The sequence below is a fragment of the Hyla sarda genome, chromosome 1 (genome assembly GCF_029499605.1).
Source record: "Hyla sarda isolate aHylSar1 chromosome 1, aHylSar1.hap1, whole genome shotgun sequence".
Lineage (NCBI taxonomy): Eukaryota > Metazoa > Chordata > Amphibia > Anura > Hylidae > Hyla > Hyla sarda.
In genome coordinates this window covers 191,876,207-191,889,658 of record NC_079189.1, presented here as the reverse complement: position 1 = coordinate 191,889,658, position 13,452 = coordinate 191,876,207, and the positions used below count along the sequence as shown (strand labels likewise).

The 13,452-nt window shown below is 39.2% G+C and overlaps 24 non-coding genes across 24 annotated transcripts; 10 read left to right on the top strand and 14 right to left on the bottom strand.

The window, feature by feature from the left end:
* Nucleotides 1-1,259: 1,259 nt before the first annotated feature.
* On the bottom strand, nt 1,260-1,342 carry TRNAL-CAG (transfer RNA leucine (anticodon CAG)). Its single transcript has one exon. It is a non-coding gene; the product is annotated as a tRNA-Leu (tRNA).
* A 524-nt stretch (nt 1,343-1,866) lies between these two features.
* TRNAL-CAG (transfer RNA leucine (anticodon CAG)) lies at nt 1,867-1,949 on the bottom strand. The gene has a single exon. It is a non-coding gene; the product is annotated as a tRNA-Leu (tRNA).
* Nucleotides 1,950-2,103: 154 nt separating this feature from the next.
* TRNAF-GAA (transfer RNA phenylalanine (anticodon GAA)) lies at nt 2,104-2,176 on the top strand. Its single transcript has one exon. It is a non-coding gene; the product is annotated as a tRNA-Phe (tRNA).
* Nucleotides 2,177-2,538: 362 nt separating this feature from the next.
* On the top strand, nt 2,539-2,611 carry TRNAF-GAA (transfer RNA phenylalanine (anticodon GAA)). The gene has a single exon. It is a non-coding gene; the product is annotated as a tRNA-Phe (tRNA).
* A 567-nt stretch (nt 2,612-3,178) lies between these two features.
* On the bottom strand, nt 3,179-3,261 carry TRNAL-CAG (transfer RNA leucine (anticodon CAG)). Its single transcript has one exon. It is a non-coding gene; the product is annotated as a tRNA-Leu (tRNA).
* Nucleotides 3,262-3,415: 154 nt separating this feature from the next.
* TRNAF-GAA (transfer RNA phenylalanine (anticodon GAA)) lies at nt 3,416-3,488 on the top strand. Its single transcript has one exon. It is a non-coding gene; the product is annotated as a tRNA-Phe (tRNA).
* A 577-nt stretch (nt 3,489-4,065) lies between these two features.
* Nucleotides 4,066-4,148, bottom strand: TRNAL-CAG (transfer RNA leucine (anticodon CAG)). Its single transcript has one exon. It is a non-coding gene; the product is annotated as a tRNA-Leu (tRNA).
* Nucleotides 4,149-4,300: 152 nt separating this feature from the next.
* Nucleotides 4,301-4,373, top strand: TRNAF-GAA (transfer RNA phenylalanine (anticodon GAA)). Its single transcript has one exon. It is a non-coding gene; the product is annotated as a tRNA-Phe (tRNA).
* Nucleotides 4,374-4,834: 461 nt separating this feature from the next.
* Nucleotides 4,835-4,917, bottom strand: TRNAL-CAG (transfer RNA leucine (anticodon CAG)). The gene has a single exon. It is a non-coding gene; the product is annotated as a tRNA-Leu (tRNA).
* A 781-nt stretch (nt 4,918-5,698) lies between these two features.
* TRNAL-CAG (transfer RNA leucine (anticodon CAG)) lies at nt 5,699-5,781 on the bottom strand. The gene has a single exon. It is a non-coding gene; the product is annotated as a tRNA-Leu (tRNA).
* Nucleotides 5,782-5,933: 152 nt separating this feature from the next.
* Nucleotides 5,934-6,006, top strand: TRNAF-GAA (transfer RNA phenylalanine (anticodon GAA)). Its single transcript has one exon. It is a non-coding gene; the product is annotated as a tRNA-Phe (tRNA).
* A 461-nt stretch (nt 6,007-6,467) lies between these two features.
* TRNAL-CAG (transfer RNA leucine (anticodon CAG)) lies at nt 6,468-6,550 on the bottom strand. Its single transcript has one exon. It is a non-coding gene; the product is annotated as a tRNA-Leu (tRNA).
* Nucleotides 6,551-7,331: 781 nt separating this feature from the next.
* On the bottom strand, nt 7,332-7,414 carry TRNAL-CAG (transfer RNA leucine (anticodon CAG)). The gene has a single exon. It is a non-coding gene; the product is annotated as a tRNA-Leu (tRNA).
* Nucleotides 7,415-7,566: 152 nt separating this feature from the next.
* Nucleotides 7,567-7,639, top strand: TRNAF-GAA (transfer RNA phenylalanine (anticodon GAA)). Its single transcript has one exon. It is a non-coding gene; the product is annotated as a tRNA-Phe (tRNA).
* A 567-nt stretch (nt 7,640-8,206) lies between these two features.
* On the bottom strand, nt 8,207-8,289 carry TRNAL-CAG (transfer RNA leucine (anticodon CAG)). The gene has a single exon. It is a non-coding gene; the product is annotated as a tRNA-Leu (tRNA).
* Nucleotides 8,290-8,440: 151 nt separating this feature from the next.
* TRNAF-GAA (transfer RNA phenylalanine (anticodon GAA)) lies at nt 8,441-8,513 on the top strand. Its single transcript has one exon. It is a non-coding gene; the product is annotated as a tRNA-Phe (tRNA).
* Nucleotides 8,514-9,079: 566 nt separating this feature from the next.
* On the bottom strand, nt 9,080-9,162 carry TRNAL-CAG (transfer RNA leucine (anticodon CAG)). The gene has a single exon. It is a non-coding gene; the product is annotated as a tRNA-Leu (tRNA).
* Nucleotides 9,163-9,955: 793 nt separating this feature from the next.
* Nucleotides 9,956-10,038, bottom strand: TRNAL-CAG (transfer RNA leucine (anticodon CAG)). The gene has a single exon. It is a non-coding gene; the product is annotated as a tRNA-Leu (tRNA).
* Nucleotides 10,039-10,192: 154 nt separating this feature from the next.
* On the top strand, nt 10,193-10,265 carry TRNAF-GAA (transfer RNA phenylalanine (anticodon GAA)). The gene has a single exon. It is a non-coding gene; the product is annotated as a tRNA-Phe (tRNA).
* Nucleotides 10,266-10,627: 362 nt separating this feature from the next.
* Nucleotides 10,628-10,700, top strand: TRNAF-GAA (transfer RNA phenylalanine (anticodon GAA)). Its single transcript has one exon. It is a non-coding gene; the product is annotated as a tRNA-Phe (tRNA).
* A 567-nt stretch (nt 10,701-11,267) lies between these two features.
* Nucleotides 11,268-11,350, bottom strand: TRNAL-CAG (transfer RNA leucine (anticodon CAG)). The gene has a single exon. It is a non-coding gene; the product is annotated as a tRNA-Leu (tRNA).
* Nucleotides 11,351-11,504: 154 nt separating this feature from the next.
* TRNAF-GAA (transfer RNA phenylalanine (anticodon GAA)) lies at nt 11,505-11,577 on the top strand. Its single transcript has one exon. It is a non-coding gene; the product is annotated as a tRNA-Phe (tRNA).
* Nucleotides 11,578-12,154: 577 nt separating this feature from the next.
* On the bottom strand, nt 12,155-12,237 carry TRNAL-CAG (transfer RNA leucine (anticodon CAG)). The gene has a single exon. It is a non-coding gene; the product is annotated as a tRNA-Leu (tRNA).
* Nucleotides 12,238-12,911: 674 nt separating this feature from the next.
* On the bottom strand, nt 12,912-12,994 carry TRNAL-CAG (transfer RNA leucine (anticodon CAG)). Its single transcript has one exon. It is a non-coding gene; the product is annotated as a tRNA-Leu (tRNA).
* Between the last annotated feature and the right edge of the window lie 458 nt (nt 12,995-13,452).

Here is a 13,452-nt window from a genome sequence, read left to right as displayed (position 1 = left end):
ACCTCCACCAATGCGAAAAAAAAAGAAGCCATGCGAGCTGTAAAACCGTTGTTTTAACACATGAAAAAACATCCCTATCGTTGGGGACATTTTACAACACTGTGCCCTACACCACCATCTGTCAACTAGTGTTGCTCGCGAATATTCGCAATTCGAATATTATTCGCGAATATCGCATATTCGCGAATTCGCGAATTTCGCGAATATAGCGCTATATATTCGTAATTACGAATATTGTTTTTTTTTTTTTTTTTTTTTTTTTTTTTTTTCTTCACAGTGATCATCCCTCTCTGCTTCCAGCTTGTGTGGTGTAAAGAAGACTGTAATACTACTATGTGAGACTGGCGTGCGAAAATTCGCATATCTAATTTTCGCATATGCGAATTTTCGCACGTGTTAACTTTGCATATGCCAATATTCACTTATGTTAATTTTCGCATTCGCGAATTTCGCATACACGAATATTCGCATATGCGAAAATAAAACTAGGACATAACGAATATGCGAATATTCGCGAATATATGACGAATATTCGTCCATATATTCGCGAATATTCGCGAATTCGAATATGGCCTATGCCGCTCAACACTACTGTCAACTAGGTGTATTAGCCGAAATAGCTCAGTTGGGAGAGCGTTAGACTGAAGATCTAAAGGTCCCTGGTGCGATCCCGGGTTTCGGCAGTTTCCTTATGTCTCAAAATCAACTGAAGTAAGTTAAGTCGTTGATGCGTTTAGAGTTTTAGCAGCTTAGTTAATATACCTCATAGGCACTATTTTGCATTGTGGAGAAAATTGTTTTACATATCCCGTTAGCATTTCATGCCAGTACAGTGTTTGGTTTTCATTTTGAAAATTTTGAAGTTTTTTTTTCTTTATAAAAAGAGACATTTTTACACATGAAAAACCATTCCTATTATTGGGGACATCTTACAATGCTGTGCTCTACACAACCATCTACACAACCATCAATGCACTAAGTGTGTTAGCTGAACTAGCTCTGTTGGGAGAGCGTTTGACTAAATATCCCTGCTTTGATCCTTGGTTTCAGCAGTTTCATTTTAACTCAAAATCCACTAAAGTGAGTTAAATCGTTGATGCGTTTAGAGTTTGGCAGCTTAGGTTAAATACCTCAAAAGCCCTATGTTGCATTGTGGTGAATATAATTTTACAAATCCCGTTAGCATTCCATGCCAGTACAGTGTGTAGTTTTCATTCTGAAATTTTTTGAAGATTTTTAGTCTCTATATAAAAAACATCTGTCAGAAGTGGGATTCGAACCCACGCCTCCAGAGGAGACTGCGACCTGAACACAGCGCCTTAGACCGCTCGGCCATCCTGACTAAGGCGTTTAGAGTTTTAGCAGCTTAATTAATATACCTCATAGGCACCATTTTGCATTGTGGAGAAAATTGTTTTACATATCCCGTTAGCATTTCATGCCAGTACAGTGTTTGGTTTTCATTTTGAAAATTTTGAAGTTTTTTTTTCTTTATAAAAAGAGACATTTTTACACATGAAAAACCATTCCTATTATTGGGGACATCTTACAATGCTGTGCTCTACACAACCATCTACACAACCATCAATGCACTAAGTGTGTTAGCTGAACTAGCTCTGTTGGGAGAGCGTTTGACTAAATATCCCTGCTTTGATCCTTGGTTTCAGCAGTTTCATTTTAACTCAAAATCCACTAAAGTGAGTTAAATCGTTGATGCGTTTAGAGTTTTGGCAGCTTAGGTAAAATACCTCAAAAGCCCTATGTTGCATTGTGGTGAATATAATTTTACAAATCCCGTTAGCATTCCATGCCAGTACAGTGTGTAGTTTTCATTCTGAAATTTTTTGTCTCTATATAAAAAACATCTGTCAGAAGTGGGAATCAAACCCACCCCTCCAGAGGAGACTGCGATCTGAACGCAGCGCCTTAGACCGCTCGGCCATCCTGACTTTGCTTTGTATTACACCTCCACCAATGCAAAAAAAAAAAAGAAGCCATGCGAGCTGTAAAACCGTTGTTTTAACACATGAAAAAACATCCCTATCGTTGGGGACATTTTGCAACACTGTGCCCTACACCACCATCTGTCAACTAGGTGTATTAGCCGAAATAGCTCAGTTGGGAGAGCGTTAGACTGAAGATCTAAAGGTCCCTGGTTCGATCCCGGGTGTCGGCAGTTTCCTTATGTCTCAAAATCAACTGAAGTAAGTTAAGTCGTTGATGCGTTTAGAGTTTTAGCAGCTTAGTTAATATACCTCAAAGGCACTATTTTGCATTGTGGAGAAAATTGTTTTACATATCCCGTTAGCATTTCATGCCAGTACAGTGTTTGGTTTTCATTTTGAAAATTTTGAAGTAAATTTTTCTTTATAAAAAGAGACATTTTTACACATGAAAAACCATTCCTATTATTGGGGACATCTTACAATGCTGTGCTCTACACAACCATCTACACAACCATCAATGCACTAAGTGTGTTAGCTGAACTAGCTCTGTTGGGAGAGCGTTTTTACCACCAACTGTCAACTAGGTGTATTAGCCGAAATAGCTCAGTTGGGAGAGCGTTAGACTGAAGATCTAAAGGTCCCTGGTTCGGTCCCGGGTTTCGGCAGTTTCCTTATGTCTCAAAATCAACTGAAGTAAGTTAAGTCGTTGATGCGTTTAGAGTTTTAGCAGCTTAGTTAATATACCTCAAAGGCACTATTTTGCATTGTGGAGAAAATTGTTTTACATATCCGGTTAGCATTTCATGCCAGTACAGTGTTTAGTTTTCATTTTGAAAATTTTGAAGTTTTTTTTTCTTTATAAAAAGAGACATTTTTACACATGAAAAACCATTCCTATTATTGGGGACATCTTACAATGCTGTGCTCTACACAACCATCTACACAACCGTCAATGCACTAAGTGTGTTAGCTGAGCTAGCTCTGTTGGGAGAGCGTTTGACTGCTTTGATCCTTGGTTTCAGCAGTTTCATTTTAACTCATAATCGACTAAAGTGAGTTAAATCGTTGATGCGTTTAGAGTTTTGGCAGCTTAGGTAAAATACCTCAAAAGCCCTATGTTGCATTGTGGTGAATATAATTTTACAAATCCCGTTAGCATTCCATGCCAGTACAGTGTGTAGTTTTCATTCTGAAATTTTTTGAAGATTTTTAGTCTCTATATAAAAAACATCTGTCAGAAGTGGGATTCGAACCCACGCCTCCAGAGGAGTCTGCGACCTGAACGCAGCGCCTTAGACCGCTCGGCCATCCTGACTTTGCTTTGCATTACACCTCCACCAATGCAAAAAAAAAAAAGAAGCCATGCGAGCTGTAAAACCGTTGTTTTAACACATGAAAAAACATCCCTATCGTTGGGGACATTTTACAACACTGTGCCCTACACCACCATCTGTCAACTAGGTGTATTAGACGAAATAGCTCAGTTGGGAGAGCGTTAGACTGAAGATCTAAAGGTCCCTGGTTCGATCCCGGGTTTCGTCAGTTTCCTTATGTCTCAAAATCAACTGAAGTAAGTTAAGTCGTTGATGCGTTTAGAGTTTTAGCAGCTTAGTTAATATACCTCAAAGGCACTATTTTGCATTGTGGAGAAAATTGTTTTACATATCCGGTTAGCATTTCATGCCAGTACAGTGTTTGGTTTTCATTTTGAAAATTTTGAAGTTTTTTTTTCTTTATAAAAAGAGACATTTTTACACATGAAAAACCATTCCTATTATTGGGGACATCTTACAATGCTGTGCTCTACACAACCATCTACACAACCATCAATGCACTAAGTGTGTTAGCTGAACTAGCTCTGTTGGGAGAGCGTTTGACTAAATATCCCTGCTTTGATCCTTGGTTTCAGCAGTTTCATTTTAACTCAAAATCCACTAAAGTGAGTTAAATCGTTGATGCGTTTAGAGTTTTGGCAGCTTAGGTAAAATACCTCAAAAGCCCTATGTTGCATTGTGGTGAATATAATTTTACAAATCCTGTTAGCATTCCATGCCAGTACAGTGTGTAGTTTTCATTCTGAAATTTTTTGAAGATTTTTAGTCTCTATATAAAAAACATCTGTCAGAAGTGGGATTCGAACCCACGCCTCCAGAGGAGACTGCGACCTGAACGCAGCGCCTTAGACCGCTCGGCCATCCTGACTTTGCTTTGCATTACACCTCCACCAATGCAAAAAAAAAAGAAGCCATGCGAGCTGTAAAACCGTTGTTTTAACACATGAAAAAACATCCCTATCGTTGGGGACATTTTACAACACTGTGCCCTACACCACCATCTGTCAACTAGGTGTATTAGCCGAAATAGCTCAGTTGGGAGAGCGTTAGACTGAAGATCTAAAGGTCCCTGGTTCGATCCCGGGTTTCGGTAGTTTCCTTATGTCTCAAAATCAACTGAAGTAAGTTAAGTCGTTGATGCGTTTAGAGTTTTAGCAGCTTAGTTAATATACCTCAAAGGCACTATTTTGCATTGTGGAGAAAATTGTTTTACATATCCCGTTAGCATTTCATCTTACAATGCTGTGCTCTACACAACCATCTACACAACCATCAATGCACTAAGTGTGTTAGCTGAACTAGCTCTGTTGGGAGAGCGTTTGACTAAATATCCCTGCTTTGATCCTTGGTTTCAGCAGTTTCATTTTAACTCAAAATCCACTAAAGTGAGTTAAATCGTTGATGCGTTTAGAGTTTTGGCAGCTTAGGTAAAATACCTCAAAAGCCCTATGTTGCATTGTGGTGAATATAATTTTACAAATCCCGTTAGCATTCCATGCCAGTACAGTGTGTAGTTTTCATTCTGAAATTTTTTGTCTCTATATAAAAAACATCTGTCAGAAGTGGGAATCGAACCCACCCCTCCAGAGGAGACTGCGACCTGAACGCAGCGCCTTAGACCGCTTGGCCATCCTGACTTTGCTTTGTATTACACCTCCACCAATGCAAAAAAAAAAAGAAGCCATGCGAGCTGTAAAACCGTTGTTTTAACACATGAAAAAACATCCCTATCGTTCGGGACATTTTACAACACTGTGCCCTACACCACCATCTGTCAACTAGGTGTATTAGCCGAAATAGCTCAGATCTAAAGGTCCCTGGTTCGATCCCAGGTGTCGGCAGTTTCCTTATGTCTCAAAATCAACTGAAGTAAGTTAAGTCGTTGATGCGTTTAGAGTTTTAGCAGCTTAGTTAATATACCTCAAAGGCACTATTTTGCATTGTGGAGAAAATTGTTTTACATATCCCGTTAGCATTTCATGCCAGTACAGTGTTTGGTTTTCATTTTGAAAATTTTGAAGTAAATTTTTCTTTATAAAAAGAGACATTTTTACACATGAAAAACCATTCCTATTATTGGGGACATCTTACAATGCTGTGCTCTACACAACCATCTACACAACCATCAATGCACTAAGTGTGTTAGCTGAACTAGCTCTGTTGGGAGAGCGTTTGACTAAATATCCCTGCTTTGATCCTTGGTTTCAGCAGTTTCATTTTAACTCAAAATCCACTAAAGTGAGTTAAATCGTTGATGCGTTTAGAGTTTTGGCAGCTTAGGTAAAATACCTCAAAAGCCCTATGTTGCATTGTGGTGAATATAATTTTACAAATCCCGTTAGCATTCCATGCCAGTAGAGTGTGTAGTTTTCATTCTGAAATGTTTTGAAGATTTTTAGTCTCTATATAAAAAACATCTGTCAGAAGTGGGATTCGAACCCACGCCTCCAGAGGAGACTGCGACCTGAACGCAGCGCCTTAGACCGCTCGGCCATCCTGACTTTGCTTTGCATTACACCTCCACCAATGCAAAAAAAAAAGAAGCCATGCGAGCTGTAAAACCGTTGTTTTAACACATGAAAAAACATCCCTATCGTTGGGGACATTTTACAACACTGTGCCCTACACCACCATCTGTCAACTAGGTGTATTAGCCGAAATAGCTCAGTTGGGAGAGCGTTAGACTGAAGATCTAAAGGTCCCTGGTTCGATCCCGGGTTTCGGTAGTTTCCTTATGTCTCAAAATCAACTGAAGTAAGTTAAGTCGTTGATGCGTTTAGAGTTTTAGCAGCTTAGTTAATATACCTCAAAGGCACTATTTTGCATTGTGGAGAAAATTGTTTTACATATCCCGTTAGCATTTCATCTTACAATGCTGTGCTCTACACAACCATCTACACAACCATCAATGCACTAAGTGTGTTAGCTGAACTAGCTCTGTTGGGAGAGCGTTTGACTAAATATCCCTGCTTTGATCCTTGGTTTCAGCAGTTTCATTTTAACTCAAAATCCACTAAAGTGAGTTAAATCGTTGATGCGTTTAGAGTTTTGGCAGCTTAGGTAAAATACCTCAAAAGCCCTATGTTGCATTGTGGTGAATATAATTTTACAAATCCCGTTAGCATTCCATGCCAGTACAGTGTGTAGTTTTCATTCTGAAATTTTTTGTCTCTATATAAAAAACATCTGTCAGAAGTGGGAATCGAACCCACCCCTCCAGAGGAGACTGCGACCTGAACGCAGCGCCTTAGACCGCTTGGCCATCCTGACTTTGCTTTGTATTACACCTCCACCAATGCAAAAAAAAAAAGAAGCCATGCGAGCTGTAAAACCGTTGTTTTAACACATGAAAAAACATCCCTATCGTTCGGGACATTTTACAACACTGTGCCCTACACCACCATCTGTCAACTAGGTGTATTAGCCGAAATAGCTCAGATCTAAAGGTCCCTGGTTCGATCCCAGGTGTCGGCAGTTTCCTTATGTCTCAAAATCAACTGAAGTAAGTTAAGTCGTTGATGCGTTTAGAGTTTTAGCAGCTTAGTTAATATACCTCAAAGGCACTATTTTGCATTGTGGAGAAAATTGTTTTACATATCCCGTTAGCATTTCATGCCAGTACAGTGTTTGGTTTTCATTTTGAAAATTTTGAAGTAAATTTTTCTTTATAAAAAGAGACATTTTTACACATGAAAAACCATTCCTATTATTGGGGACATCTTACAATGCTGTGCTCTACACAACCATCTACACAACCATCAATGCACTAAGTGTGTTAGCTGAACTAGCTCTGTTGGGAGAGCGTTTGACTAAATATCCCTGCTTTGATCCTTGGTTTCAGCAGTTTCATTTTAACTCAAAATCCACTAAAGTGAGTTAAATCGTTGATGCGTTTAGAGTTTTGGCAGCTTAGGTAAAATACCTCAAAAGCCCTATGTTGCATTGTGGTGAATATAATTTTACAAATCCCGTTAGCATTCCATGCCAGTAGAGTGTGTAGTTTTCATTCTGAAATGTTTTGAAGATTTTTAGTCTCTATATAAAAAACATCTGTCAGAAGTGGGATTCGAACCCACGCCTCCAGAGGAGACTGCGACCTGAACGCAGCGCCTTAGACCGCTCGGCCATCCTGACTTTGCTTTGCATTACACCTCCACCAATGCAAAAAAAAAAGAAGCCATGCGAGCTGTAAAACCGTTGTTTTAACACATGAAAAAACATCCCTATCGTTTGGGACATTTTACAACACTGTGCCCTACACCACCATCTGTCAACTAGGTGTATTAGCCGAAATAGCTCAGTTGGGAGAGCGTTAGACTGAAGATCTAAAGGTCCCTGGTTCGATCCCGGGTTTCGGCAGTTTTCTTATGTCTCAAAATCAACTGAAGTAAGTTAAGTCGTTGATGCGTTTAGAGTTTTAGCAGCTTAGTTAATATACCTCAAAGGCACTATTTTGCATTGTGGAGAAAATTGTTTTACATATCCGGTTAGCATTTCATGCCAGTACAGTGTTTGGTTTTCATTTTGAAAATTTTGAAGTTTTTTTTTCTTTATAAAAAGAGACATTTTTACACATGAAAAACCATTCCTATTATTGGGGACATCTTACAATGCTGTGCTCTACACAACCATCTACACAACCGTCAATGCACTAAGTGTGTTAGCTGAACTAGCTCTGTTGGGAGAGCGTTTGACTGCTTTGATCCTTGGTTTCAGCAGTTTCATTTTAACTCAAAATCCACTAAAGTGAGTTAAATCGTTGATGCGTTTAGAGTTTTGGCAGCTTAGGTAAAATACCTCAAAAGCCCTATATTGCATTGTGGTGAATATAATTTTACAAATCCAGTTAGCATTCCATGCCAGTACAGTGTGTAGTTTTCATTCTGAAATTTTTTGAAGATTTTTAGTCTCTATATAAAAAACATCTGTCAGAAGTGGGATTCGAACCCACACCTCCAGAGGAGACTGCGACCTGAACGCAGCGCCTTAGACCGCTCGGCCATCCTGACTTTGCTTTGCATTACAGCTCCATCAATGCAAAAAAAAAGAAGCCATGCGAGCTGTAAAACCGTTGTTTTAACACATGAAAAAACATCCCTATCGTTGGGGACATTTTACAACACTGTGCCCTACACCACCATCTGTCAACTAGGTGTATTAGCCGAAATAGTTCAGTTGGGAGAGCGTTAGACTGAAGATCTAAAGGTCCCTGGTTCGATCCCGGGTTTCGGCAGTTTCCTTATGTCTCAAAATCAACTGAAGTAAGTTAAGTCGTTGATGCGTTTAGAGTTTTAGCAGCTTAATTAATATACCTCATAGGCACTATTTTGCATTGTGGAGAAAATTGTTTTACATATCCCGTTAGCATTTCATGCCAGTACAGTGTTTGGTTTTCATTTTGAAAATTTTGAAGTTTTTTTTTCTTTATAAAAAGAGACATTTTTACACATGAAAAACCATTCCTATTATTGGGGACATCTTACAATGCTGTGCTCTACACAACCATCTACACAACCATCAATGCACTAAGTGTGTTAGCTGAACTAGCTCTGTTGGGAGAGCGTTTGACTAAATATCCCTGCTTTGATCCTTGGTTTCAGCAGTTTCATTTTAACTCAAAATCCACTAAAGTGAGTTAAATCGTTGATGCGTTTAGAGTTTTGGCAGCTTAGGTAAAATACCTCAAAAGCCCTATGTTGCATTGTGGTGAATATAATTTTACAAATCCCGTTAGCATTCCATGCCAGTACAGTGTGTAGTTTTCATTCTGAAATTTTTTGTCTCTATATAAAAAACATCTGTCAGAAGTGGGAATCGAACCCACCCCTCCAGAGGAGACTGCGACCTGAACGCAGCGCCTTAGACCGCTCGGCCATCCTGACTTTGCTTTGTATTACACCTCCACCAATGCAAAAAAAAAAAAGAAGCCATGCGAGCTGTAAAACCGTTGTTTTAACACATGAAAAAACATCCCTATCGTTGGGGACATTTTGCAACACTGTGCCCTACACCACCATCTGTCAACTAGGTGTATTAGCCGAAATAGCTCAGTTGGGAGAGCGTTAGACTGAAGATCTAAAGGTCCCTGGTTCGATCCTGGGTGTCGGCAGTTTCCTTATGTCTCAAAATCAACTGAAGTAAGTTAAGTCGTTGATGCGTTTAGAGTTTTAGCAGCTTAGTTAATATACCTCAAAGGCACTATTTTGCATTGTGGAGAAAATTGTTTTACATATCCCGTTAGCATTTCATGCCAGTACAGTGTTTGGTTTTCATTTTGAAAATTTTGAAGTAAATTTTTCTTTATAAAAAGAGACATTTTTACACATGAAAAACCATTCCTATTATTGGGGACATCTTACAATGCTGTGCTCTACACAACCATCTACACAACCATCAATGCACTAAGTGTGTTAGCTGAACTAGCTCTGTTGGGAGAGCGTTTGACTAAATATCCCTGCTTTGATCCTTGGTTTCAGCAGTTTCATTTTAACTCAAAATCCACTAAAGTGAGTTAAATCGTTGATGCGTTTAGAGTTTTGGCAGCTTAGGTAAAATACCTCAAAAGCCCTATGTTGCATTGTGGTGAATATAATTTTACAAATCCCGTTAGCATTCCATGCCAGTACAGTGTGTAGTTTTCATTCTGAAATTTTTTGTCTCTATATAAAAAACATCTGTCAGAAGTGGGAATCGAACCCACCCCTCCAGAGGAGACTGCGATCTGAACGCAGCGCCTTAGACCGCTCGGCCATCCTGACTTTGCTTTGTATTACACCTCCACCAATGCAAAAAAAAAAAAGAAGCCATGCGAGCTGTAAAACCGTTGTTTTAACACATGAAAAAACATCCCTATCGTTGGGGACATTTTGCAACACTGTGCCCTACACCACCATCTGTCAACTAGGTGTATTAGCCGAAATAGCTCAGTTGGGAGAGCGTTAGACTGAAGATCTAAAGGTCCCTGGTTCGATCCCGGGTGTCGGCAGTTTCCTTATGTCTCAAAATCAACTGAAGTAAGTTAAGTCGTTGATGCGTTTAGAGTTTTAGCAGCTTAGTTAATATACCTCAAAGGCACTATTTTGCATTGTGGAGAAAATTGTTTTACATATCCCGTTAGCATTTCATGCCAGTACAGTGTTTGGTTTTCATTTTGAAAATTTTGAAGTAAATTTTTCTTTATAAAAAGAGACATTTTTACACATGAAAAACCATTCCTATTATTGGGGACATCTTACAATGCTGTGCTCTACACAACCATCTACACAACCATCAATGCACTAAGTGTGTTAGCTGAACTAGCTCTGTTGGGAGAGCGTTTTTACCACCAACTGTCAACTAGGTGTATTAGCCGAAATAGCTCAGTTGGGAGAGCGTTAGACTGAAGATCTAAAGGTCCCTGGTTCGGTCCCGGGTTTCGGCAGTTTCCTTATGTCTCAAAATCAACTGAAGTAAGTTAAGTCGTTGATGCGTTTAGAGTTTTAGCAGCTTAGTTAATATACCTCAAAGGCACTATTTTGCATTGTGGAGAAAATTGTTTTACATATCCGGTTAGCATTTCATGCCAGTACAGTGTTTAGTTTTCATTTTGAAAATTTTGAAGTTTTTTTTTCTTTATAAAAAGAGACATTTTTACACATGAAAAACCATTCCTATTATTGGGGACATCTTACAATGCTGTGCTCTACACAACCATCTACACAACCGTCAATGCACTAAGTGTGTTAGCTGAGCTAGCTCTGTTGGGAGAGCGTTTGACTGCTTTGATCCTTGGTTTCAGCAGTTTCATTTTAACTCATAATCGACTAAAGTGAGTTAAATCGTTGATGCGTTTAGAGTTTTGGCAGCTTAGGTAAAATACCTCAAAAGCCCTATGTTGCATTGTGGTGAATATAATTTTACAAATCCCGTTAGCATTCCATGCCAGTACAGTGTGTAGTTTTCATTCTGAAATTTTTTGAAGATTTTTAGTCTCTATATAAAAAACATCTGTCAGAAGTGGGATTCGAACCCACGCCTCCAGAGGAGTCTGCGACCTGAACGCAGCGCCTTAGACCGCTCGGCCATCCTGACTTTGCTTTGCATTACACCTCCACCAATGCAAAAAAAAAAAAGAAGCCATGCGAGCTGTAAAACCGTTGTTTTAACACATGAAAAAACATCCCTATCGTTGGGGACATTTTACAACACTGTGCCCTACACCACCATCTGTCAACTAGGTGTATTAGACGAAATAGCTCAGTTGGGAGAGCGTTAGACTGAAGATCTAAAGGTCCCTGGTTCGATCCCGGGTTTCGTCAGTTTCCTTATGTCTCAAAATCAACTGAAGTAAGTTAAGTCGTTGATGCGTTTAGAGTTTTAGCAGCTTAGTTAATATACCTCAAAGGCACTATTTTGCATTGTGGAGAAAATTGTTTTACATATCCGGTTAGCATTTCATGCCAGTACAGTGTTTGGTTTTCATTTTGAAAATTTTGAAGTTTTTTTTTCTTTATAAAAAGAGACATTTTTACACATGAAAAACCATTCCTATTATTGGGGACATCTTACAATGCTGTGCTCTACACAACCATCTACACAACCATCAATGCACTAAGTGTGTTAGCTGAACTAGCTCTGTTGGGAGAGCGTTTGACTAAATATCCCTGCTTTGATCCTTGGTTTCAGCAGTTTCATTTTAACTCAAAATCCACTAAAGTGAGTTAAATCGTTGATGCGTTTAGAGTTTTGGCAGCTTAGGTAAAATACCTCAAAAGCCCTATGTTGCATTGTGGTGAATATAATTTTACAAATCCTGTTAGCATTCCATGCCAGTACAGTGTGTAGTTTTCATTCTGAAATTTTTTGAAGATTTTTAGTCTCTATATAAAAAACATCTGTCAGAAGTGGGATTCGAACCCACGCCTCCAGAGGAGACTGCGACCTGAACGCAGCGCCTTAGACCGCTCGGCCATCCTGACTTTGCTTTGCATTACACCTCCACCAATGCAAAAAAAAAAGAAGCCATGCGAGCTGTAAAACCGTTGTTTTAACACATGAAAAAACATCCCTATCGTTGGGGACATTTTACAACACTGTGCCCTACACCACCATCTGTCAACTAGGTGTATTAGCCGAAATAGCTCAGTTGGGAGAGCGTTAGACTGAAGATCGAAAGGTCCCGGGTTTCGGTAGTTTCCTTATGTCTCAAAATCAACTGAAGTAAGTTAAGTCGTTGATGCGTTTAGAGTTTTAGCAGCTTAGTTAATATACCTCAAAGGCACTATTTTGCATTGTGGAGAAAATTGTTTTACATATCCCGTTAGCATTTCATCTTACAATGCTGTGCTCTACACAACCATCTACACAACCATCAATGCACTAAGTGTGTTAGCTGAACTAGCTCTGTTGGGAGAGCGTTTGACTAAATATCCCTGCTTTGATCCTTGGTTTCAGCAGTTTCATTTTAACTCAAAATCCACTAAAGTGAGTTAAATCGTTGATGCGTTTAGAGTTTTGGCAGCTTAGGTAAAATACCTCAAAAGCCCTATGTTGCATTGTGGTGAATATAATTTTACAAATCCCGTTAGCATTCCATGCCAGTACAGTGTGTAGTTTTCATTCTGAAATTTTTTGTCTCTATATAAAAAACATCTGTCAGAAGTGGGAATCGAACCCACCCCTCCAGAGGAGACTGCGACCTGAACGCAGCGCCTTAGACCGCTTGGCCATCCTGACTTTGCTTTGTATTACACCTCCACCAATGCAAAAAAAAAAAGAAGCCATGCGAGCTGTAAAACCGTTGTTTTAACACATGAAAAAACATCCCTATCGTTCGGGACATTTTACAACACTGTGCCCTACACCACCATCTGTCAACTAGGTGTATTAGCCGAAATAGCTCAGATCTAAAGGTCCCTGGTTCGATCCCAGGTGTCGGCAGTTTCCTTATGTCTCAAAATCAACTGAAGTAAGTTAAGTCGTTGATGCGTTTAGAGTTTTAGCAGCTTAGTTAATATACCTCAAAGGCACTATTTTGCATTGTGGAGAAAATTGTTTTACATATCCCGTTAGCATTTCATGCCAGTACAGTGTTTGGTTTTCATTTTGAAAATTTTGAAGTAAATTTTTCTTTATAAAAAGAGACATTTTTACACATGAAAAACCATTCCTATTATTGGGGACATCTTACAATG